At 43.3% G+C, this 18,080-nt stretch overlaps 1 protein-coding gene across 1 annotated transcript in view; it reads left to right on the plus strand.

The window, feature by feature from the left end:
- Positions 1–18,080, plus strand: part of SECISBP2 (SECIS binding protein 2) — a 1,593,758-nt gene that overhangs the window by 279,649 nt on the left and 1,296,029 nt on the right. The gene's annotated exons all lie outside the window — the stretch shown is intronic.

Here is an 18,080-nt window from a genome sequence, read left to right on the forward strand (position 1 = left end):
TGGAGCTGCTGTGCAGGCACCGGCCTCTGAGGGTGTATTCAAGCCTTCCGATTTTCATATTAAACTGACTTCATTTCAAACCAAAAATACTGAATTTCTCAGGCCCAGAGTTCGCACTATGCCTAGGAAACTGATGACCAAAGCGCACTCTCAGGCCCACATGCCTCAGAAACAAATGCTTAGAATGGCTGAAGATCTTATAACTTTAATTAGGGGAAGCCAGCCTTCCCCCTTCAAAAGACCAAGAACTGATTTTCCTTCTGATTCTTCAGATCATGAGTATGTTGACTCTGATCCTTCTGATTACCAGGACATGCCCTTATCTACCTATGAGGATTCTGATGCAGAGGATTCCATTCCCTCTGTTTCCCCACCAGAAGATTTTTCTTTTGGTGAAACCCTGCATACCCTTAGAGAGCATTTCTGCTGGGAGTGCCAGGACTACCCACAGTCCAAAAAGAGACTCTGGGAATTTTTGCCTCAGCACAGGCCTCTAGCTATCCCTCCTGTTCTGGAAATTGTAGATGATGTCTTCTTGGAATCCAGCCTTTGCCTCCAGCTCCCAGGAAACCTGACTGGTATTAGAGTACCTGACTCCCACAAATTCCTTTTTAAGAATCCTACTGTGGATCCAGAGACCATTTCCCAGGGACCTAAAGGCATTAAGGCTGCAACAGCCAAAAACCCTACCCCTTTGGACAGGGATTCTAGGGCTTTAGACAGATTGGGTAAGAAGGTATACACCTCTGCTGCTGTTGCCATCAGGGCTTTAAATTTCCAGTTTCATATGTTAAAGTATTAACAGCATATTATGGAGCTAATTAAACAGAAAATTATGTTGACTCCTGATGGCGCAGAACATAAAGATTTACAAGAGTTAATGCATTCTGCTAACCAAGTTGGACTGTGGTTTTGATGCCTTAGAAGCATCTTGCAGGACTGCTGTCCATATATATATATGTATATACACACATATCTTCATATGTCTATTCCCATTACATGATAGTTATAATAATCATGAATATTATTATTATTATTATTATAATTTAAGATTATAAATATTAGAAGATGTAACATAATACCTATATTCAAATAAGATGTTTATTTTGTATGTATGTATATATATATATATATATATATATATATATATATATATATATATTTTAGGAACTTTTAGATTTATTAAAGAAATACAACTTTTGTTGGTTATTTATATAAGTGATATATTCATATGATATAAATATGAATGTGTATATATGTTTTTATTATAAATGTAGTTTTGTACCATTTTATTATAAAGATAGATATTTTATTGTAAGCACTTTCATTTATAAAATCTATAGAATGTGTTTTTTATATATTTCTATATATTCATTTACATTTATATATTTATATATTTTTATATTATTAAATAGAATCAATTATTTATTTTATTATTTATTATCTATAATATTCACACGATAGATATATATTTATATAATATCAAGAATTTTTGTTAGAATTTTAAAACAGTTGGTCACACAATATATAGGTAGGACGTTTTTGTTATATAAGGTTTATAAAGAGTTTCCCTTAGATGTATATGCATCTAATTGATGAAGACATAATTAATTGATAAATTAATTCATTTGATTGTTTAATGATTTGCCTTTAGTGGCTGGTTAGAAAGTGTATAGATGTATATTTAAATGCAGTCAGGATATGTGTTTTTTGAAGTCTGAAGAAACGTTCTTCGTAACGTGAAAGCGCTTACTGTTTTTATTCTACAATAAAGTGTTGCCGTTAAGCCGTGGAGTGCTTCTTTTGTTTTCTAATTCGCTAACAGAGACTTTATCTTGAGAGGCACCTAGCCCAGGACTGGTTTGTCTTATCTGAATTTCCTCTGCCATCTTAGCTCATTATAATACTGAGCCACCCCTCTTCTCTCATCCTCTGGTCAAACAGTTCCTGAGAGGAGCCAAAAATTTAAGACTCCCCCACTCCAGCCTGGGACGTTAACTTTGTATTGGAAAAACTCACACTTCCACCCTTTGAACCTGCTGCCTCAGCAGTGTTAAAATTCCTCTCCTGGAGAACAGCTTTACTTCTAGCCATCACTTCAGCAAGAAGAGTGTCTGAATTGCAGGCCTTTATGGCCGTGGAACCCTTCATTATCTTCCATGCAGACAGTGTTCCCTCAGGACTAACCCATCGTTTATGCCCAAGGTGGTGTCTAGTGTGGCTTTAAACCAATCCATTCATTTGCCAACCTTTTTCCCTAATCCTCAGAATAAAGGGGAAAGGATCCTGCACTCCCTGGACATGCGCAGGCAGCTTAGGTTCTATCTGGACAGGACTAAACCTTTCAGAAAATCTGACCCGCTGCTAGTCAGCTTTGCTGCAGAGACAAGAGGGCAAGACCATTTCAAAGCAAACCATTTCTAAATGGGTAGCACACTGCATCCATTTCTGCTACAAGCACCATGGGAAACCTACCCCACAAGGGATCAGAACACATTCCTCTAGGGCTACATCAACCTCTACAGTATTTCTAGGGGAGTCCCTACCAGGGACATCCTGGAAGCTGCAACCTGGAGCTCTGTACACACCTTCACCAAGCATTACCATTTACCTCTCTTTTCTAAATCCAGAGCTAGATTTGCCACAGCAGTCTTACAGGGCCTGCTTGCCAGCCCTAATACTTCTTGACTGCCTCCACCCATCCTCAGCTTTGCGAATCGACCAGACTGCAACAGTGAAACATGAAGAACATAGTACAGTTGTGTACACTTACCATAAATGTAGATGTTCAAGTGTATTCACTGTTGAAGGCAGTCCTGGTTACCCTCCCTCCAGCCCCCTGACATTTCTATACTTCTACCTATTCTTTTTTGTTTGGCCATATCTTATAACATTGGCATTTACTTTTTACTGGGGGTGTTCCACACCATGTAATTGCTTCCTATTGCGGGGGCTCCTGACATGTGGGGCAAGAAAAACTGATGTAATGGCGTCGGCTGCACGTTTTATACCCGTGACGACCTGACGTCATGGAAGAAGCGACAACATCCAATGCAGAAATCCCAATACTCTGGTATTCAGGTTGACTGAGGGCTACCTGCAGGCAGATAACCCAAATGTGATGACTGCAACAGTGAATACACTCAAACGTCTACATTTATGGTAAGTGTACACAACTGTACTTTGTGTAAAATCTTACCATAACCATAGATGTCCTTCTCTTCCATGTTGCAGAATTCTTCATATGGGTTTACCCTCCAGCTCATCCAGCCAGGCTTTCAAAGATTCAGTCCCTCATGCTGAGTCAGATGTCTGGTACGTTGGCCATAAAAGTGACATCAGCGTGCACCAGCCCTCAGAACATAAAAGGGCCCCAGTCGGAGCCAGTCCTATAAGGGCATAGCCTGTCCAGTGTCACCCAGGAGAGAAAATGCAGTCTGACAAGAGAGGAAGGTGGGAGGGAGGGAATACTGCAACATGGACGAGAAGGACATTTATGGTTATGGTATGATTTTACGCAACTTTCTTATGTCCTATTCCAGTGTTGCAGTATTCTACATATAGGTAAGTGCCAAAGCTTACTGAGGATTGGGAGATGGCCTAGATGATGTTTCCAGGAATCCATGTAGGAGAGCCCTGGCAAATCCTGCCCTGGCTCTGGAGATATGGTCCAGTTTGTAGTGTTTGGTGAAGGTGTGCACTGAGGATCAAGTAGCTGCCTCAAGTATGGAGATGGTGTCTAGCCCCTTAAAAAAGGCTAGAAAAGAGGCCATAGCTCTGGTGTAGTGGACTTTGACATTGACCTGCAGGGTCTTTCCATGGTGTAGGTAGCAGAAAGAATGGCCCTGGAAATCCAGGCCGAAATGGTCTGTGTGTTCACAGCTTTGCCCAGGGCTCTGGGGTGGAAGGAGACAAACAGTTGGTCTGATTTCCTAAAAGGTTTGGTATTATGAAGATAAAATTTAACTTGTCGGTGGGCATCTAGGGAATAAAGTACTATCTCACTGTCCCCCTGTGGGTTGGGGAAGAAGGAAGGCAGGTGAATGGCCTGGTTCAAGGATAGGACATTTACTACTTTGGGGGTAAATGAGGGGTTAGTCCTGAGAGTCACTCTGTCCAGGTGGAAAACTAAAAATGGTGGTGTAGCTATAAGGGCTTGCAGCTCTGAAACCCTTCTGGCAGGGGTCAGAGCTACCAATAAAGCAGTTTTCCACATGCAAAATTTTATGGGAGCTTTGTCTACTGGCTCAAAGGGGGCTAGAGTGAGTTTTTCTAGTACATAGCAAAAATATGCAACTTCTTGGTATGTGCGACCATGCATCAAATGAAAGTTCAAACGTAGCAACAGTTCTTCTTCAAGTAAAACAAATTTTAAAATCGTGCACTGGTAAGCTCTTTCACAATAGCTTCTTCAGACCAACAAGCACATTACTACAAACAGTACTGTAAATACTCAAACCAATTGTGACGTGACTTAATTATTAACCCTTCATTACCATTAAGCATACTAAAATACATTAAGAACATTTCTTTTTTTAAAAAAATCATTCTTATATGCGCATGTTTAACTAACCACAATTAATAAAACAAATAAAAATACGTATTACTAAAATATATATAATGCAAAAAATACATATACTAACTAGCAGCATGAATTCTATTGCATTGACAAAAATAACAAGTATGCAATTAATGATCATGGAAATCAACGGGCTTTTAAAATAGATTTTAGTGAGGCTCTCTCATTGAGGCCATGACCTCTATCTGCCCTAAGTTTCAATATCCAAGTCAATTCTCTTTTTTTCAGTATTATTCCTAATATTTTCTTGTCTTATTATGGGTTTAATGATATCTGTAGCCATAAATTTAAATATATGATGATTATTAAACATCAGAACATGTTTAGCTAACGCATTATTCTGATACTGTATTTTAATGGCATATGTGCTCTCTAATTCTTGTCTGAAAAGATCTATTAGTCTTCCGTATGTAAAATGAACTACATGCTTCACATTCAGCTAAATAAACTATATTTGCTGATCACAAGTAGCATTTATTCTAAAGTTATTTATAGTAGTGTTTGTAGCAATGTGCTTGTTGGTCTGAAGCTATAAGCGCTTACCAGTGCACAATATTAAAATTTGTTTTACTTGAAGAACTGTTGCTACGATTGAACTTTCGTTTGATACATGGTTGCACATACCAAGAAGTTACATATTTTTGCTATTTTACATTATTTCCCAGTTGGTGTGTGGCGTTTACTTCTCCGAGTGTAACTTTGTTACTTATCATTTTTCTAGTACATAGTTAAGATCCCAGGGAGGAGGATACGGATGTTCATCGTGCATACAGCTGCAGTCATAACAGATGGGTTATCCTGCCGTCAGGCGGGTCCTCGGTCGGCCGAATTCCAAAGTCTAGGTCCGGCGTCGGTTGTCGTCGCTTCTTCCCTGACGTCAGTGCGGCAGGGGTATAAAAGAACCAGCCAACGCCATCTTCTCCAGTCTTTCTTGCCACGCAGTACCCGAAGCAGAAGCAGTTCGCAAGTGCTGGTCGGCCAGCTCCTGAGATTTACGAAAATATTTCAGCCGAAGTCTTCTTGAAAGCTAAGTACCCCGTTGGGGAAACTTTTCTTGCCTCAGACCGATGTCAGACAAAGTTAATAATTGCATTTCATGTGGGAAGCAAATACCGCATAAGGATTTCCACTCTTTTTGTATTCCTTGCTTAGGCCCAGACCACGACATCTCGGCCTGCCGTTTTTGTGATAGATTCAACAAATGCACTATTAAGTGTCGGGCGGAGTTTGCCCATCACTATTTTGGTAAAAAATTTAATTATATTATGTCGTCGGATACTCCGACTCCAGTTTTGAGTAAAAGACACAAAGATAAGGACCGACATACGAGGTCCGTGACTTCTACTGACACCACGCTAAGGCCGACTACCGGTTCTCCGGTTCTCAGCGAGGCGCCTACGCAGCCCCTGAGTACCGATGACACTTCATTACCGGTGTCTTCTGTGCCTGAGGTCGCAGGCTCCTCGGCCCCCATTCCGACTACAGATATCGACGCCACTTTTGGCGGGGAAACCCAGAGTTTAAACAGGCCTGCCATTTCGCAAGGTGTCTTCAGGCCTTCCTCCTTCTCTATTAAGGCTTTCACAAAATCTAAATCCGCCATGAAAACTAAAAAACAAGGATCACAGACCCTCTCTCAAGGCCCCATGCCTAAAAAACAGATGCTCAAAATGGCTGAGGACTTGATTACTCTTATCAGGGGTTCTCAACCCCCCTCGGACAAAATGCCCAGATTAGAGGAAGACTACCCTTCCTCAGATCAAGCCTCTATTACCTCTGAACATGCTGAGGACCAGGAATATACTTATTCCCCTTTTGAAGACTCTGATGCAGAGGAGTTTATTCCCTTGGTCTCCCCCCCCCCTGAGGATTACTCCTTTGTGGAAACCCTACATACTTTGAGGGAACACTTTCACTGGGAAGGCCAAGATTAGTCAGATTCCAAGAAAAGGCTCAGGGATTTTCTCTTGCTCCCCCAGCATAGGCCTCTGGCTATCCCTTCTGTCTTAGATATATTGGATGATGTGTACACAGAAGCCAGCCTCAACCCAGATTCTTTACCTCCAGCTCCCATTAAGCCAGACAGGTATTACCGGGTTCCGGATACACACCAGTTCCTATACAAAAGCCATACTGCTGACCCAGAAACTATTTCACAGGGTCCCAAGGGAATTAAGGCCTCTACTGCTAAAAACCCATTACCTTCAGAGAGAGATTCCAGAGCTTTAGAAAGGTGGGGGAAAAAGTGTATACCTCGGCCACTTTAACCATGAGGGCATTAAACTGTCAGTTCCATATGTTAAAGTATCAACAGTTTTTATTATCTGAGTTAAAAAGTAAAATGACACAACCTGAGCAACCAGATTTAAGAGTTTCAGGATTTGTTGCATAGTGCAGAGCAAGTGGGTAAACATACCTTGCAGTGTGGTTTTGATGCTTTAGAGGCCTCATGTAGAGCTGCTGTTACAGGGTCTGTCATACGTAGACATGCTTGGCTCAAAGAACAAGCCCTACCAGATCATGTCAAAGCTAAATTACTAGATGCACCTCTTCAAAAAGATGTATTGTTTGGTGTTAAAGCTGAGGAGGTACTAAAGAAAATGGAGGAAAAGGTGAGATCAATGCAAACAGTGAAAGATTTCCTGCAGGTACAACCTCCACGTTTCAGCAGAAACTGGCCTTCAAAAAATTGGTCCTTTCCAGCCATGGACAGACCTCAAAGAGGCAGATACAGGCACCCGAGAGGTAGAGGGCAATCTCAAGGATCATTCAGAGCCAGGCAATGGCAAGCACCAACCCCAACAGGTGGAGAAGATAGATCACAGTCGTTCAGAAAACAGACACAATGACTTTCTCCTTTACCTGCCAAGCAAAGCTTTAATGGCAGCACCTTTAGGCAGAAAACTGGCATTATTCTCAAAAAATTGGCATATTGTCACAAAAGACAAATGTATCCTGGACATTATAGACAGAGGCTACAGATTCCTCTTTCACACCCTTCCAAAAATGAGAGGCATGCCAAACCTGCCACAAAATCAAAGGGCAGAGGCACAAAAACAAATTTCAGCTCTCATGGACATGAAAGCTATTCTGGAGGTGCCTGCAAAAGAACAAGGTCAAGGGTTTTATTCCAGACTATTCCTGGTACCAAGGAAAGACAAAGATTGGAGACCTATTTTAGATCTATCCATCCTAAACACTTATTTACAGGTACCAAAATTCAAGATGCTCAAATTACAGCAGCTTCTTCCCATGCTGGGCAATGAGTATTGGCTGGTAACATTGGACCTCAAGGAGGCATACCTGCATGTCCCTATCAGACAAGATTGCAGAGAAGATTCCTCAGATTTCTTGCAGGTTCAACCCATTATCAATTCTCTGCATTGCCCTTTGGCTCATCTACTGCGCCCTGAGTGTTTCCGAAATGCCTGGCATCAGTAATTGCCTTCTGCAGACTTCAAGGAATACAAATATACCCATATCTGGGCGACTGCCTGATCCAAGCGGACAGCAAGGACATACTTCTGAAACACTTGGTGTTTGTAATAAGACTGTTGAACTTTCTGGGATACACAGTCAACAAAAAGAAATCAAAGCTAATACCCTCTCAAACAATAATTTTCCTGGGTGCCAGCTTGAATACAAACACCCAGATGGCCTACCTCACGCCAGACAAAGGGCAACTATCTCAATATTCCAGCAAATTGGCAACCTTCACCAGGCTGACTGCAAGGAAAGTCCTGCAGGCTCTGGGATTCATGGCATCTTGCATCCTGCTGATCCCATGTGCAAAGCTGCATATGAGGAAACTTCAGTGGTACCTAAAAAACTTATGGTCTCAACACAGCCACAGTTTGGAAACAATTATACCACTCATTCCATGTCTTCAAAAGGAATTTCAGTGGTGGGCTCAAGCATGCCAAAGAAACAAAGGTCTCCCTTTCTGCATACCTCATGTAAATCAAATCATCACAACAGACGCCTCGGACTATGCCTGGGGGGCACACATGAAAGATCAGTGCATTCAGAGAAAATGGTCCCAAAAAGAGAAGCACCTACACATCAACCAAAAGGAAATGCTAGCAGTGCAAAATGCTATTATGGCCTTCAAAGACCTACTGCATCCAGGCCAGCTATTGATAAGGACAGACAACACCACAGTGATGTGGTACATAAACAAACAGGGGGGAACTCATGCATACCCCCTGTGCAGACTAGCAATGACCCTTTGGAACACAGCTTTGGAATTGCAAATCCAACTTCAGGCACAATTCCTGCCAGGGAAGGAAAGCACACTGGCAGACAGCCTAAGCAGAAATATGACAGATCCACACGAATGGAAGTTGCATCCTCAGGTTTTCGCAAAGATAACTCAGGCATGGGGACAGCCAGACATAGATCTCTTTGCTAACCACAGAAATTACCAACTGAAAAAATTTTGCTCAAGGACCGGACCTATCATCCACAGGCCTGGAAAGTGGATGCACTCTCCTTCAACTGGACAACATTGACAGTCTATGCCTTTCCGCCTCTCCCTCTGCTGCCCAAAGTTCTATTAAAAGCCAGAGCAGAGAGGCTGAAAATTATTCTCATTGCTCCAGACTGGCCAAGACAACACTGGTATCCACTCCTGAAGAGCCTGACGCATTCCCCACCATGGATCCTACCTCTAGTACCTCTTCTGTTGTCCCAGCACAACTTCAAAACTCTTCACAGCCAGCTCAAAACCCTAAATCTAGCCGCATGGAGAATCCCTTGATTTCACAACAGACCCTCCTCTCCAAGGAGGTGCAGGATGTCATCTTGGAGGCCAGAAGACCTTCTACTAGAAAAGCCTACTCCGCCAAATGGAAGCGGTTTTGTGCCTGGAATCAGAAAAAGGGCCAGAATCCTTGGGTAATGACTATACCTCAAATATTACAGTTCCTAGCTGAGATGTTAAACAGTGGACTTTCCTTCTCCTCCATAAAAATCCATGCTTCAGCCATTTCTGCACAATACAACACAGATCCTCCTTTATTCTCTCATCCTCTCTTAAGACAGTTCCTCAGAAGGGCTAAGAATATAAAACCCCCAAGGAAACCACCAGTCCCTGCTTGGGACCTCAACTTCATATTGGAAAAACTGACCCTTCCTCCATTTCAGCCAGCTGCTTCAACAGAACTACAATATTTGTCATGGAAAACAGCCTTCCTTCTGGCTATCACCTCAGCATGCAGGGTTTCTGAACTACAGGCCCTCATGGCTGTGCAATATTTCATCATTTTCCATCAGGACAGAGTTTCCTTATGAACCAACCCTACCTTTATGCCAAAGGTAGTATCCAGTGTAGCCTTGAATCAGACTATCCACTTACCTACCTTTTACCCTAACCCACAAAACAAAGGGGAAAGACTACTGCATTCCTTGGACATTCACAACTACATTATTATTTGGACAGGACAAAGCCATTCAGGAAATCTGAGCAACTCTTTGTGTCCTATGCTACAGGTGCTCAAGGAAAGGCCATCTCCAAACAGACAATTTCAAAATGGATAGCCCACTGCATACTCTTTTGTTGCTCATTTCATGGAAAAGCTGTGCCTTCAAGCATCAGGTCCCACTCCACAAGGGCCACAGCTACCTCTGCAGCTTTCCTCAGGGGGGTTCCTACCAAGGACATTTTGGAAGCAGCCACTTGGAGTTCAGTGCACACTTTCTCCAAACACTATCACCTTCCACTTTACTCAAAATCTAGAGCGGGATTTGCCACAGCTGTCTTGCAGGGCATCCTTGCTCCTCCTAGTTCCACTTAGTGCCTGCCACCCCTACTTAGCTTTGGGATTTTACCTATCTGTTATGACTGCAGCTGTATGCACAATGAACATAGTACAGTTTTGTACCTACCATAAATGTAGATGTTCGAGTGCTCATACAGCTGCAGTCCAGTTTTCCCTCCCTCCATCCCCTCTTAGGACAGGCCTTATGACAAACATCTTCTCATACAACCTATTTGGGGTTTTCTTTTATGGTGTATTTGCTTGCAAACTACTGTTTTTTGATTATTCTATATTGCATGACTACATAAGTTTATGTTTTGCCTTCCTTCTGGGGGCACCTGACATCTGGGGCAAGAAAAACTGAAGAAGATGGCGTCGGCTGGTTCTTTTATACCCCTGCCGCACTGACGTCAGGGAAGAAGCGACGACAACCGACGCCGGACCTAGACTTTGGAATTCGGCCGACCGAGGACCCGCCTGACGGCAGGATAACCCATCTGTTATGACTGCAGCTGTATGAGCACTCGAACATCTACATTTATGGTAGGTACAAAACTGTACTTTTCCTGGGTGGTCTCAAGTGTAGTATAACCTTTGAGGAACAGTTTAGCTGGGAGTCTGGATGCAAGGGGTGGATCCAGAGGGAGGCAGCCAGAGATAGCAAACAGAGGTGCTTTCAGAGATGAGTATGACAGCCCTGTCTGCATTAGTTCACACAGGTAAGACGGGGTGAGAGAAATATCTCTTCCCAGCAGGTCGAACTGCCTTTTGTGACAGCAAACAGAAAACCTTTTCCATTTTGAGAGATAGGATTTTCTTGCGTTTGGTTTCCTGGCCTCCTGCAGGACATTGAGCACATCCTCATTGTATAAGTGTTTGACTGGGATCAGAATTCTATCAGCCACAGGGTGAGGTGCAGGGATTGCCACTGTAGGTGTATCTGAGTCCCTTTGTGCTGTGTGATGAGGTCCACTGAGGGGGGTAACTTGTGGTGATTGTCCTTGAACAAATGAAGGAGAAGGGGGAACCAGTGAGGGAGTCACCAGTAAGATTTGTGGTGAGTCCTGCTGAATTTTCAGCAGCACCTTTTGTATCAAGGGGAAAGGTGGGAATGAATACAGAAATTTCCCCTTCAGGTCATCGAGAAGGCATCTGTCGCCAATGCCTTGGGGTTGTGTGTCCTGGTGCAGTATCCAGGAAGTTGCCTGTTTATGGAGGAGGTGAACAGGTCTATTTGTGGTATACACCACCTGTGGACCAGATTTAGGAAAACATCTCTTTGAAGCATTCATTCATGATTGTTTGAAATGGTTCTGCTTAGGAGATCTGTCTTGGAGTTGTGAAGGGGACAGTATGTAGGCTGCCTGCAGGGTAATTCCCTGTGAGGTGACTAGTTCCCACACCTACAGGGTTAGTCTGCATAGAATGTATGAGTTCATCCCTCCTTGTTTGTTGAGATACCACAGAACTGTGGTGTTGTCCGTGAATATCTTGAGAGGGCCTTGCTCTAGATAGGGCTGGAAGACTTGTAGAGCAAGGAGGATCGCTCTCATTTCTCTGACATTTATGTGGTCTAGTTTGTGTCTGTCTGTCCACAAACTTTGCAGTTTTCTCTGTCCTAGGGTTGCTGCCCAACCCAGATCTGAGGTATCTGTGTGTATAGTCTGGGAGGGATTGGGTGTTTGTAGGGGTAGACCTGGGTTCTGGGCCACCTGAGCCACCCACCATCTCAGATGTTCTTCGTGTTGCAGTCATTACATTTGGGTAATCTGCTGGCAGGTTGCCCTCAGTCGGCCTGATTGTCTTGGGTCTTGCGTCGGTTGCTGTCCCTTCTTCCATGACGTCAGGTCGTCAGGGGTATAAAATGTGCAGCCGACTCCATTTACATCAGTCTTTCTTGCTGCATGGTGCCCAAAGCAGAAGCAGTTCACAAGTACCGGTCAGCTGACTCCAGAAATTTTCATTTTCGAGTTTCAGAACCAAAGTCTTCAACTAAAAGCTAAGTACCCCGTTGGGGAAACTTTTTCTTGCTCCTTACCGATGTCAGTAAAAGTTAATAATTGTATTACTTGTGGGAAGCAAATACCTCATAAGGATTTTCATTTGTACTGTATTCCTTGCCTAGGCCCTGACCACAACGTCCCTTGCTGTCGGTTTTGTGCTAAACTTCATCAACGCACTATTAAACGTCTGTATATTTTTGCTTCTAAATATTTTGGCTCAAGATTTAACTATCCAGAAATGTCATCGGTTAGCAATCCAATTACCGGAATACCTAAAAAATGCAAAGAAAAAGACAGAAACAGACCGTCGAGGTCCAAAACCGATGATGATGCTTCTCTTAAGCCAGTCGCCAGTTCGCCTGTACTCAGTGAGGTGCTTTTGCAGCCCCTGATACCCGCTACTTTTGATTCGCAGGCCTCTACTGAGACCCATTCGGAGTCAGGTATGCTGTGAGACACTTTAAGTTTTGAACTCGTGGATGTCACTACCTTAGATGGGTCTGGAGCCGCTGAATAGGCACCGGCTTCTGAGGGTGTTTTCAGGCCTACAGATCTGTATATTAAACTGATGCCATCTTCAAAACTAAGGCCAAAATCTACTTCTGTGTCTAAAAAACTGATGCTTGGGCCACGTGTACAGACCCCAATGCCTAAAAAACAAATGATCAAAATGGCTGAGGATTTAATTACCTTGATCATGGGTACTTATCCCCCTCCTGCTAAGAGGCCTAGGCAAGGCACTGACTATGAATTTTCAGATCAGGTTTCTATTTCTTCTGATTCCTCTTCTGATCAGGAATTATCTATTCCACCTTATGAGGACTCTGATGCAGAAGATTCCATCCCTTCTGCTTCTCCTCCTGAGGATTTTTCTTTTGGAGAAACTTTGCATACCTTAAGGGAACACTTTCACTGGGAGAGTCAGAATTTCTCAGAATCTAAAAAGAGACTTAGGGATTTCCTTCTTCTTCCTCAGCATAGGCCTTAGGCTATACCTCCTGTTCTAGACATTGTTGATGTTTTTCTCAGAATCCAGCTTAGCTCCTGATTCCCTGCCTCCGCGGAGCTCAAAATAAGCCAGACAGATATTACAGGGTTCCTGACTCCCACAAATTCCTCTTTAAAAACCCTACTGCTGACGCTGAAATCATTTCTCAGGGTCCCAAGGCCGTTGAGGCTTCTACTGCTAAAAATCCTACCCCTTCTGATAGAGATTCCAGGGCGCTGGATAGATGGGGTAAGAAGGTTTACACGTCTGCAACTGTGGCAATCAGGGCTTTAAACTGTCAATTTTATATGCTTAAATATCAGCAGCATGTCATGGGCTTACTTAAACAGAAAATTATGTTGTTTTCTGACTGTGTGGAAAATAAGGAGTTGCAGGATTTATTGCATTCAGCTGAACAAGTTGAAAAACATACTTTGCAATGTGGTTTTGATTCCTTGGAGGCCTCTTACAGGGCTGCTGTAACTGCATCTGTGATAAGAAGGTATGCTTGTCTCAAGGAGCAAAATCTGCCTGACCATGTTAAAGCAAAATTGCTGGATGCTTCTTTACAACAGGACAGTCTATTTGGTAATAAGGCAGAAGTAGTTTTGAAAAAGATGGAAGATAAAGCTAAATCTATGCAAACTGTAAAAGATTTCCTACAAGTGCAGCCACCCAGGTTCAATAGGCACTGGTCTACTAAGAACTAGTCCTTTCCAGTACCCACCAGAGCCGCTCAGGTCAAACCCAGACATTCCAAAGGCTCCAGGTTTCAGTCACAAGGAACTTATAGAACAGAGCAATGGGGTGCCTCCACCTCCAAATCTGGAAGTAACAAGGCACCCTCCTACGGTAAACAGTCTCATTGACTTTCCACTGCAATTACCAAGCACTTATCTTTTGGCTGCCCCTTTGGGGGGAAAACTGGCACTTCATGCACGAAACTGGAAACTGATTACCCAGGACAAGTGGGTTTTAAATATAGTATCCCAGGGATACAGATTTCATTTCCACACGTTGCCAATCCCAAACGGATGGCCAGATCTGCCTCCAAATCAGTGGGCAGAGGCCCAGAAACAAGTTATGTCCCTCATGAATATGGGGGCTATTCAACCAGTACCAGAAAAGGAAAAGGGACAAGGTTTTTATTCAAGACTTTTCCTGGTACCCAGAAAAGAAAAATGCCATTGCATCCAATTCTGGACTTATCCATTCTAAGTATATTTCTGGACATTCCAAAATTCAAGAAGCTGTCTCTACAACAGTTGCTACCTATGCTAGGCAAAGATGCCTGGTTGGTAACTCTAGACTTAAGAGGCTTACCTGCATATCCCAATCAGGAAATCTTGCAGAAGATACCTCCACTTCAAAGCAGGCTATTTGCATTACCAGTTCTCTGCACTGTCCTTTGGCTTATCTACTGCGCCCAGGGTCTTCACAAAGTGTCTGGCACCAGTGATTCCATTTTGCAGGCAAAGAAATATTCAAATTTATCCATACCTGGGCAATTGTCTAATTTAGGCAGAAAACAAGGACACTCTTCTAAAACATCTGGCATTTGTAAAAAGACTTCTAACTTGTCTAGGGTACACCATAAACGAAAAGAAATCTCAACTGGTACCCTCTCAAATAATTACATTCCTGGGTGCAAGCTTGAATACAACTGCCCAGATGACTTACCTTACGCCAGAAAAACAAATTCAATTGATGACTTACTTCAAACAGGTGGCTACAAAAACCCAGCTATCTGCAAGACAAATTCTGCAGGCCTTGGGGTTCATGGCCTCCTGCATCCTAATAATTCCATATGCAAGACTGCATATGAGGAAACTTTAATGGTACCTAAAAAGCTTATGGAATCAACATTGTCATAGCCTGGAAACAATGATTCCTATCATTCCTTGCCTGCAGCTGGAGTTCCTATGGTGTGCAGAGGCCTGCCACCAAAACAAGGGACTGTCCTTCATTCCACCCCCTGCCGCCCAAACCCTGACTACTCACGCATCAGATTATGCTTGTGGGGCGCATCTGGCAGGGAGATGCATTCAGGGCCAATGGAGCCCAAATCAAATGCACCTACATATCAACCAGAAAGAAATGCCAGCTGTACAGAATGCTCTGACAGCCTTCAAGGACTATCTTCATCCAGGACAACTACTGATAAAGACAGACAACACCACAGTCATGTGGTACATAAACAAGCAGGGGGGTACCCATTCCTACCCCCTTTGCAGACTAGCCATGGCATTGTGGAACACAGCCTTGACTTATTAAATACATCTACAAGCTCAATTCCTGCCAGGAAAGCAAAATATTCTGGCAGACGAACTGAGCAGAAATCTTATGGACCCACACGAATGGAAACTGGATCCACAAATCTTCAGCATGTTAACACACAAATGGGGGAGCCCAGACATAGATCTTTTTGCCTCACCCCAAAACTATCAGTTGGACAAATTCTGCACAAGAATTCATCACACAAAAGCTTGGAAAGTAGATGCTCTGTCCTTCAGCTGGAAAAACCTATCAGTCTATGCCTTTACTCCTCTGCCTCTGCTCTCCAAGGTCTTACTAAAAGTCAGACAGGAAAAAACAAAAATGATACTGATTGCTCCAGACTGGCCTTGCCAACACTGGTACCCACTCCTACGCAATATGTCGCACCTTCCTCCATGGTACCTGCCTCTGACACCTTACCTACTGTCTCCACAGAACTATCAAATTCTGCACATTCAGCTCCAAACTCTGAATCTTGCAGCATGGCTAATCAAATAATTTCACCAGTTACATCTCTCAGCAAACCTGTGATGGATGTCATTTTGGAGGCTAGAAGGCCTAGTACTAGAAAATCTTATGCTGACAAATGGAAAAGATTCTGCGCCTGGAACCAAAGCACAAGGAATAAGCACAGCAATGCCCAATATTCGTCAGATTTTGCAATATTTAACTGAGATGCTTTACAAGGGCCTATCTTTTTCTTCTATAAAAATCCATGCCTCTGCCATTTCATCTCATTACAACATAGAGCCTTCCCTCTTTTCTCATGCTCTGCTAAAGCAGCACCTCAGAGGGGCCAAAAATTTAAGACCTCCCAACTCCTGCATGTGACTTCAATTTTGTTTTGGAAAAGCTCACTCTACCTCCTTTTGAGTCAGCTGCTATTGCAGATTTAAACTTTCTCTCCTGGAAAACAGCTTTCCTTTTAGCAGTCACTTCAGCTAGAAGGATTTCAGAATTACAGGCTCTTATGGCAGTGGAGCGTTTCATTATTTTTCATCCGGACAGGGAGGCTCTCAGGACCAATCCATCTTTCATGCCTAAGGTGGTATCCACTGTGGCTCTTAATCAGACCATTCATCTGCCAACTTTCTTTCCCAATCCACAGAACAAGGGTGAGTGGATTCTGCATTCATTGGATGTACACAGACAACTTAGATTCTACTTAAACAGGACAAAACCTCTAAGAAAATCTGAGCAACTATTGGTGGCATTTGCTGCAGGGGCAGAGGGAAAACCTATTTAAAAGCAGGCTATTTCTAAATGGTTAAGCCATTCTATTCGTTTCTGCTATGTGCACCATGGTAAACCTATTTCCAAGGGAATCGGATCTCATTCCACCAGGGCTGCATTTACTTCTGCAGCCTTTCTCAGAGGGGTTCCTACCAAAGACATTCTAGAAGCTGCTACCATTTACCTCTCCCCTCTAAATCCAGAGCTGGCTTTGCCACTGCTGTCCTGCAGGGCCTTATAGCTGCTCCTAATTCTGTATAAATCCATCCTCAGAACCATAGCTTTGGGAATCTACCCAAATGTAATGACTGCAACAGTGAAACACGAAGAACATAGTACAGTTGTGTACACTTACCATAAATGTAGATGTTTGAGTATATTCACTGTTGCAGTCCTGGTTACCCACCCTCCAGCCCGTTTTTCTCTTACTATATCTCTGCTTTCTTTTGATGTTCATCGTGTTACCCTGCTGCAGTCATCACACTTTGTTATCCTGTCGTCAGGCGGTCCCGCAGTCGACCGGAATTCCAAAGTCTTGGTCCGGCGTCGGTTGCTGTCGCTTCTTCCCTGACGTTAGTGTGCCAGGGGTATATATAATGCATCCAACGCCATTTTCTTCAGTCTTTCTTGCCGCATGGTGCCCAGAAGCAGAAGCAGTTCGCAAGTGCCGGTTGGCCGACTCCTGAGATTTTCAAAGTCGAATTTCAGATCCAAAGTCTTCAATAAAGCTAAGTACCCCATTGGGGAAACTTTTCTTGCCTCAGACCGATGTCAGAAAAAGTTAACAATAGTATTTCTTGTGGGAAGCAAATGCCTCATAATGATTTTCATTCTTACTGCATACCTTGCCTAGGCCCAGACCACGACATCACTAGTTGTCATTTTTGTGCTAGGTTTAATAAGCGTACTATAAAAAGACACTTTGATTTCGCACAACACTACTTCAGTAGAAAATTTAACTACACTATGCCGTCGGAGCAACAGACTACCGGCGTGCACAAAAAACGCAAGGACAAGGACAGGCAGCTAAACCCAAGCCAGACTCCGAGGCCTCGGCTGGTCTGGTCTCCAGTTCACTGGTCTTCAGTGAGGCTCCGATGCAGCCCCTGACTACCGCAGATCTGGAACCAGAGACCGCTTCAGAACTTTTGGCAAAAAGTACTAGGCCGACGCAGCCATTTTGTTTAACACCTACCGATGACACTGCTGAAAAAGATGTCCGTCCTGCAGAAACACCTTCG

The sequence above is a fragment of the Protopterus annectens genome, chromosome 2.part2 (assembly GCF_019279795.1).
Source record: "Protopterus annectens isolate FY-2018-M chromosome 2.part2, PAN1.0, whole genome shotgun sequence".
NCBI classification, from domain to species: domain Eukaryota; kingdom Metazoa; phylum Chordata; order Ceratodontiformes; family Protopteridae; genus Protopterus; species Protopterus annectens.